The sequence below is a fragment of the Paralichthys olivaceus genome, chromosome 4, assembly GCF_024713975.1.
Source record: "Paralichthys olivaceus isolate ysfri-2021 chromosome 4, ASM2471397v2, whole genome shotgun sequence".
Lineage (NCBI taxonomy): Eukaryota > Metazoa > Chordata > Actinopteri > Pleuronectiformes > Paralichthyidae > Paralichthys > Paralichthys olivaceus.
Window position 1 is genome coordinate 19,526,946 of NC_091096.1, and position 8,605 is coordinate 19,535,550.

The window sequence follows — 8,605 nt, forward strand, 5'->3', positions numbered from 1 at the left end:
GTAGTTGTGGTGGCCTAAAATTGCAGACTCAAGTATATCTCCAAATCACAGAGGATGAAAGAGGAATCCTTCTTGTGTTATTGTTTCCCATGTTCTTCCACCCCCAGTAATATTTTCCAGAATAAAATATGCTCTTTGCCCTTACTCCGAAGACAGACCCCAATTTCACAGGAGAAAACCAAAGTAACCACCGAGGTGGAATCGCTTTTTCCACTGCACATGAGATAATGTGTTGAATAGTGCTGTGCCTGGATTCAGCAGCCAAACTGGAGCATTATATTCACAGGTCGGTTATTAAGAGAGAACCAGAGTATGATTGAGACTTAATAGTTTCACATCATCAGGCTCTCAGAAATGTGCAGTTGATGGAGAAATGGTGGTATCCTTCTTATAGTTTATAGGATTCTACAGCTTGCAGTGACGTGATGTGATTTTATAGTTAATAATGAGCCCATGCCTTCGGAAAGATTTTAATATGGGTCTTACACCATGAGTCTTATTGCACAGAGAAATCTGGCTACAAAATGTTTACTACTGCTATAACCTAAACATGGCTTAAGTGGAGCAGTGAGGCATTTCCTGGACCACATCAGAAAAGAGACAAGCTTAATAACCCCACACTTCAGAACAAACACATGCATACACTTAGTATCCTCTCAGCGCTGGCTTCTCTCAGAGGCCAGTGCTGAGCTCATAATTTGGCTTAGTGTCTGCAGACTCTTTGTGCTGCACGGTCAGAAGACAACAGAAGACCAGTCCTGCACTCCTACCTTGGACACAACCTTTATGTGTTTAGATTGGAAATTTACCTTGGAAACTTTTCTGATCATATAAGCTCAAGTCTATTATTTCTTCCTGTTCTTCGGTTACAGCCATGATTATGAGGATGACATGACCTTCAGATTTTAATTTGGTTAAACTTGGTCGAAGCGAATAGGCAGGTTGTACTTGAATCATAAACGTATCCTGATTGCCTCCCCCCCACCTTTTTCCGTGGAAGCCTAAGACAAATGGAAGTTCATCAGTGTAGAGCATAACATAAAACTCAGGGGAATTATAAAAGTGTGCACTGTCCACCAGTGAAATGCTACTCCTGTGCCACTGACTCCATGAAGATGGATGCGCACAGTTTAGAGTATGGCGGAGCATGCAATCATAATTATTGTCCATTTGACAGATCATTCTGAATGTCACTTGTCGTTGCTGAGGACCTGACATTAGGACATAAAGTTTTTGTTGAAAACACTCAAGTGTCACATTCATGTGGCTGCAGCAATCAGATGAAACATTTTATAAGTTTGCTTTTACAAAGCTGGCCGCAGTTTTCCCTCTGGAACAATAGGGTGCCTGTCGATTGAAATCTCCAAGTAAAATTTTATAATATTAGCTGTTGCTCCAGAGCAGTGCAGCAGTTTCTTCTCCAACAGCTGTGTTCTTGAACTCCTGCCTAGATGATCTTAAGGTAGCAATTTTCTGAGTGTTCACTCAAAAGACTTATTGTTATGCACGTTTAGAGCATTGCTCTAGTCAGACACTAAATCAACCTGAGCTCTCATTTGCATGGTTATTTTGTGGTGAAAACCATATTTGATTAAAGCCCTAATTGTTGAAAAGATGAATAAAGTAGGCTTTATTAATTACTGAGCTATACATCCAGAAAAAAATAGCTAGTAACATGTTGCCTCAAAGATTTTTTTTTTAAATTTCAAGCACTATGCTTAAATTGTATTACCTCTCTGTCTAAATACCTTAAATTGAAAGAGACAAACCACTGTTACCTAATGTTTCTTAGTCATAACTTCCATGTACCTAAAGCCAACATTAAGTCAGCTATTTCCACTGGCCGAGAGAAGCATTGGCATTAAAAGGCCAGAGACCCAGACAGACATTATTACACTTTAGTCTGCCTGTCCAGTCAACATGCCCAGATGATGTAAACTCTGTGTGTCACAGTGCTGAGTGTTGTGTCAGTAATACAACCTTTAATGTTTGCATCCGTTCTTTCATTGATTTGACTGAAGGCTACTTTTGTTAATGTACCTACTCTGGATGAAATCCAAAGTCCTCTCTGCTTATGTCTCTGTATTGCACAGATGGACATCAGACCTCACAGTGAAGTCCTACAGTAAAAGCGTATTCCTATTCATAAATTATTATCGGTGGTGTATATTATAGCTGCCTCACAAAATCCCTGTATTTATAGGCACTTAAATAAAATGGTATTTCCACCTTTCTGTAGAAACCGGATTTCTTAAGTGCTCTAACACCCATTTCCCCTTTGTGTCTTTTAATGTAAGCATCCACACATACCAAGCTGACAGTCAGGTCCTCCTTTTTCAGAAGATCATTTGTAGATTTTGCAGTGTGTCCAGAACTGTTGGCTTTGGATGGCCACTAGCGTTGGCTGTTTAACCAATTCAGTATGTTGAGTTGGAGTCAGGAAGTCGCTGAGGGGGCTGTTTGAATGAGCAAAGTTATCCTGTGATTTACACATGTAGTGGAACCTTTCCTGAGGATTACATTACTTATCACTTACCCCTTTTTAGTCTTGTCTGTTTTAGGTCTCTATCATTGTGGGATCTATATATGTGAAATAATATTTGCGACACAGGTTTTATCTGATCATGTTACTTGGGAAGGTGCTTTCTTCAGTTATAGTTAGACTAAAGATTTCACACCCAGTCTGCCCAGTTAGATGAGGAGCAACAGGAGGTCAAGGAACACAAGGGAGATTGGCTGGAGCAGCATCAATAGCTGAGCTTGAGAAAAGAGTGGAGGAATGTTGCAGAGAGAAGACGACTACAACAGGATTTATATCCTGCTTGAAATAACTATTTCTTCATCCTCATGTTGGACTGTGGACAAACAGGACGCTACAATGCCTCTTGAAGTACAAAGCGATATTGCACGATAGGACAGCCAGGAATAGTTAGTTTCTTTCTCAACTTCAGAAGAAATAGCAACATAAATATCTTTAACATAATGTCAAAACGGATAATCTATAACTTGTACTATAATATATAATTACATATATTTCTCTTTAATGATTTTATGAAAAGTGAACTAGAAATTTTTTTTTTTCAAAGTGGTTGTTACTGAGACTGATTGCAGCATTTCCTTTCACGATATTCTTTTTTTTAAAGAAAACTGTCTCAATCTGCTTATCTGCTCACTTTAGCACAAAGATGGTTGGCGTGCAGTAGCTAACCAAAGCCTATAAAATTCCCTTATAGTGACTATAATATTATAAGAGGATATGGTGTGAGAGTTTATGCCTACATAATATAAGTTGTTACAATCTATTCCCCCTGTCCTTGAAGCTGCCACAGGGGGTCCCAGACTCCAGGTTTGAACTCAGCCCTGAAAAATGAAAAGGCCCACTGATGGAAAAACCATCTCCACTCAAACAGATTTTATTGCTTTCCAGGCCTGATGTCCCCTATGAGGTCATTTTGCAGGAATGTCCCGGAGAGTAAAGTAAAAGTCAGGTCAGAGTACTTGACCTGTTTGTTTTTAGTCTTACACCCAAAACTTTCCATTTCTTCAAACATACGGAAACGCAGCTTGGATTTCTTCACTCTCAGCTCGACTAGATCTGGGACTCAATACTAACCGAGATAGCGCTTGTAAGAGAACATAGCTTGTGTTAGCCCCCATGTTGTGTAAGAAATGACTGGAGAAGACAGAGCTCAGTGGGAGCCTTCATTACGAAAGCAATAAAATTGAGTCATTATTTGTAGTGGAGGGTATCATTGGCTGCAACAGCTCTGATTTATTTGAACCTGCCAAGGTTTGATGATTCTCATTGAAATATGTTTGTCTTCGTGCGTATCCTCTTTCTTCTGGATGTACTTCACAATTTAGTTTACTTCTCAGTAATTAGTAAATTGGAGAAACATTTAGTGTCCTCATATGAAGTGTAAACTGCATTTGCTGAACTGGTTGAGCAAAGTGAGGTCTGCTGTACAGTGGTTGAGCAAGTGCTCACTAATCTTTCGTTTTTCTAGTGATGTTCAAAATAAGCCAGCTGCAAGTTTAAAGGAATTTCAGCGTGTCCAGTAGTGGTTTTAATGTCAATTTAACTCGTAATTCAATTGTAGCCCTCCATTATTAGAAATGGTGAAAAGGACAGATACAGATTATTGCCATTAGAGGAGCCGGATGTGACATCATAGTATTGTAGCATACATGCTTAAGACAACTGTTGAGCTAATTTTGAATCAGAGTTTGGCATGACATCTATTGGGACCAAGTTGGACTCCATCTGTTCCAGTCGGGGTCAGTTGGTGTTGACAGACGGCAGATCAAATCGTACTGTTGGTGATACGTAAAGTTTCAAATCTCCTGTTCTATATGCAGGAGCTGCCAGTCGTTCTCATAAAGATAAGATAACAGTGTGTGTTCCCCCACATCCAGAATCTCACACAACTTACCCTTATTTGACCTTTTCAGGTCTGTTGTTGTTCATGCTTGTTTTGGGAGTTAAATGTGTGCTCATGAGTTTGTTTACTGTTAATCCACCTGTTATTAATATTGCTACAGTTCTTGAGCATGTTTTCTGGTGTATTGTTCCTCCAGAATGTTTGTGCTATCTCCTGATCGTTAAAGACTAAAAGTCATACTCATCCTGGAGATGAGTTTATAGTACGAGTCTGGTATTCATACAAAGTATTTGGGCTTAATGTCATTGGCGATGTTGAGCTGTCTGAATTCACTGAATATGTTGGCCATCATTGACTAGGACTGTATATGATCATGCATGGGCAGAAGACAGGCTCTGTTTCATGGCATTGTACCAGCATTCTTTTCTAAAGTTTATGTAATTTTAAGTATTATTTTGTGTTAAAGGTTCAGTGTGTAGAATTTAGTGACATCTAGAGGTGAAGTTTCATGTTGCAGCTGAATACTCCTCATCTCACTCTCCCCCTCCCAACATGAAAGAGAACCTGTGGTGAACTTCAGTTGTCATAAAAACTCAAAAGGTTTTAGTTTGTTCAGTTTGGACGACAGTAAAAAACATGGCATCCTCCACAGAAAGGACCCTTTTCCATGTAAATATACAGTTTTTAGATATAAAGGGCCAATTCTATGGTAAATAAAACAACAATTCATACAATTTAGATGATTACACACCAGTGAAAACATCACTAGGATTCTTTTATATTCAAATTCTGCCAAAAAATCCCTTTCACCTTAATATTATACACTGAACCTTTAAAGTACAGTGTGTAGAATTTTGTGATATCTAGTGTTGAAATTGCATGTTGTAGCTGAACACCCCTCACCTCACCCTCTCCTTCCAAACATGAAAAATAATCTGAGGTAGCTTCAGTTGTCATAAACTCAAAAGGTGTCTAGTTTGTCCAGTCTGGGCTAATGTCAAAAATATGGCAGCCTCCGTAGAGAGGGTCCCCTCGATGCAAATATAAAGTATTTAAATATAAAGGGCCTTTTCAACAGTAAATAAAACTACAATTCATACAATTTACATGAAATGAACTAGTGAAAACAGCATGAGGATTATTTTACATTAAATTTGTGCCAATAGTTCGCTTTAACCTAAATCTTACACACTGGACCTTTAAGGAAAGGGAGCATACCATCTAAAAATCATCTTTTTGTCTTTCTGAAGTGAGAAAGAATGTTCTGGAATGGCATGAAAGCTTGAGTCCAGCTCTATGTATAGCAAGTAATGTGTAAAAGGAGTTCAACCTGTGTCATATGTGACTTAACGACATTCTCACCTTACTGTGGTGCTGGTTTTACTGTGTTGGTTTAATGCTTCCTTGAACCTACCTCTAATACCCTACGTGACTGACTTTATGGTCACATCCACACTACTATGTTTAGGTTTAAAATGCATCACCATTGCTACGTTGATGCCACCTGTCCACAGTAATCCAGAGTTTTCAAGGAGAAGTTTGTAAAGTCACCAATAGTTGCTGACAATCTGCTTCCTGGTTACACCGGCACACACATACCCAGTGTATGTGAATGGTCATGTGATTTACTTTTTAAGGTGTGTTGTATGGACGGTGGATTATCTTATCCTATATAATTATGGACGAATCTAAACTCTTTTGTAGACTTGTTTTAGTTTTAAGATGCAGTTTCAAAGGGAAAACATATTAGCATGGATGTAGACTATGTTCTAAACCTGCTCATTTGTGTTACTTGCTTTTATGGAGTGATGTCACTGACACATGACAGTTCAGATTTTATCAGTACATGTGAACAGTCTGGTAGACACCAAATGTTTTGCTATTGTTGTAGAGTGTTTGATCTTCAGCTGCTTCAGTGTCTGCTGAATTAGCAAAGGAAAAGATAGGATGGGAATGTGCACAGTCATATCTATGAGAGATGCCTTGTGTGAGCATACATATGCTCATTGTAGAACAGAGCGCTTCTCTGTTTTCAGGAGATATTCTTGGGCTTGCAACTAGTGCGATGACCTTGAAATATGATAGTGGATGAAAGGTTCTGGGCATGAGCTAAAACTGGTTCTTTAAAAGTATGAAACTCCTCCAACATCATTGCCAAAGTGTCATGATTTATCATCCACAGCTGACTTTCATTTCATCCATATCATTTAATTTTATTTGTTCATCTCTGTGGTCTCTGAGCACTACGTGTTCTTTGCAACAACAAAAAAGAGTAAAGCGGTTTTAGTTTATTGCTGTGGTCCATCGTATTTCATACATCGGCCACAAATTGTTAAGTTTCATACTGAAATCTTGGGTATTTGTTGGCGCGGTCTCTGTTGTAAAATGTGAAGGGGACAAGCTAAATATACACGTGTATTAGATTTCAAGAAGCGTGGAATGGTCAGTGCTGAGAGGAAAGCCAGAGAGCACGGTGTAGCCGTGCTCCACAGCGTGTCCCAGGGCACCAGCTGTGATGGATGGCTGTCAGCCCCTCCGGCACCACCCCATTTTCTTGGGGTCACACCGCTGGAAGTCGCGTCCCCTGAAAGTCAACCGCCAGCCCTCTCAGTTCCAGGAAGAAAAACTCTGATGCGATACATCCTAGACACTCATAAACTGTCAAGTGGAGCCGAAGCAGAAAGTGTGGATGTTGGAGTGGCGATAACTAAATGATGAGTGTGCCAAGACAAACGGACTTCGTAGCGTGGGACACTGTCTTCTGGTTTCACCCCAAACCCTCTGCTAAAAAATATACTGCAGTGAATAAGTCTTAGAAGTGGTAGTTCATGTCTTTATTGGACTCTTTTGTGTCTCGTTGTTGAGGCTCATTCTTTTCTCATGAGGTAATTCTGTGTTTGCAGTTGTGTATGTGGGGGTGGGGGCAGTGATGTCAGCCTGCAATTTGCTCACTGTTCTCTAGATTTTTTTGATGATCTGTGTAGTGTTGAACGTCTCCTCAGAGCCTGGAAATAAGCAGTTGCTGCAATAACTTTTTGTTGCTTCTGAAACATTTGTCTAAGTCTCTGTTTAAAGGTAAAACTGCTGCTACATGTATATCAGTTGTTACTTTTTAATGACCTCTTCCCTCCTGCCAACAATAACAGATTCGTCCTTATTTGTATTAACACCATAGTAGCTTCCTGATAATCACTTGACTATTTAACAACATCTCATTCAAAGCTCTGACGCAGTTACTCCAGAGCCAGTGTGTGGGAGGATCAGGACAGTTGTAGAGGGGCTGCTTTTGGCTTTCTCTTTTACCTCTGCCTTCTGCAAAGGTATTTATGACCATGATATTTCCATCTCATCTCATTCCAGGCTTGTGAATAAGTGTTAGGAGTGTTGTGCTCAGCCGGTTTCGCCTTGATAGTACCAATGCATCTAAGATGCTTGTGTATTAAAACTTATCTTGAAGTTGGGAAACACAAGTCTCGCAAATGTCTGAGAATACGAGAACAGCTGTTGAAAGCACTTAAAACGAACAACTTGAACTTTAAAAAGTTATTTTACAATGTGTGTGATTACAGACGTAGGCTGGTGGGGCATCTGGTTGAAAACAGGGAACACAACTGTGGTTTGGTTTGACTGTTTTCAAGTTCAGAGTTCTCACTCTTTTCACACACATGGTCTAAGACTGTTCTTTTGAAGCAGGGTAAGGAAGATTCTGAAATCAAGCATAATACAAGTATTAGCTCAGTATTTTAACAATTTATGCCGTTACCTGGCAAGTTATCCTTGATTTGCATTCTTATACTATATATTTAGATATAGTTTACCTGCTACAAAGCATGGCTTCATTTTATCTTGTGGTAGAGCACCTAACTAGTTGCCTCAGTGGTATTTTTGTTGATGCCCTCAGGTTCTTACCTTGTGGTTACTGCCTCTACAGTAGCTCTGGCGTGAGAAAGTACTTCTTTATCACTAGTGTTACACAGTATGGGTTGTGTGTGAGTGTAATCACTGGAGCAGGATTGACAATTACCTGTCCAACGGGGCAGTAAATCCCAGCAGAGTGAGAAGTGAAACAACTGTGTGTCTGGAAAATGGAGGCTTTGGCTGCACTAATGGAGCAGACGCAAAATGTCCTGAGGGGGCAGCAAACTTGTTAAGACAAATGTTGAGCGTGGTGGTGGAGGGGCTGATGTAATCGTCAAATTATCAGGAGCCTGTTGATTTACTTT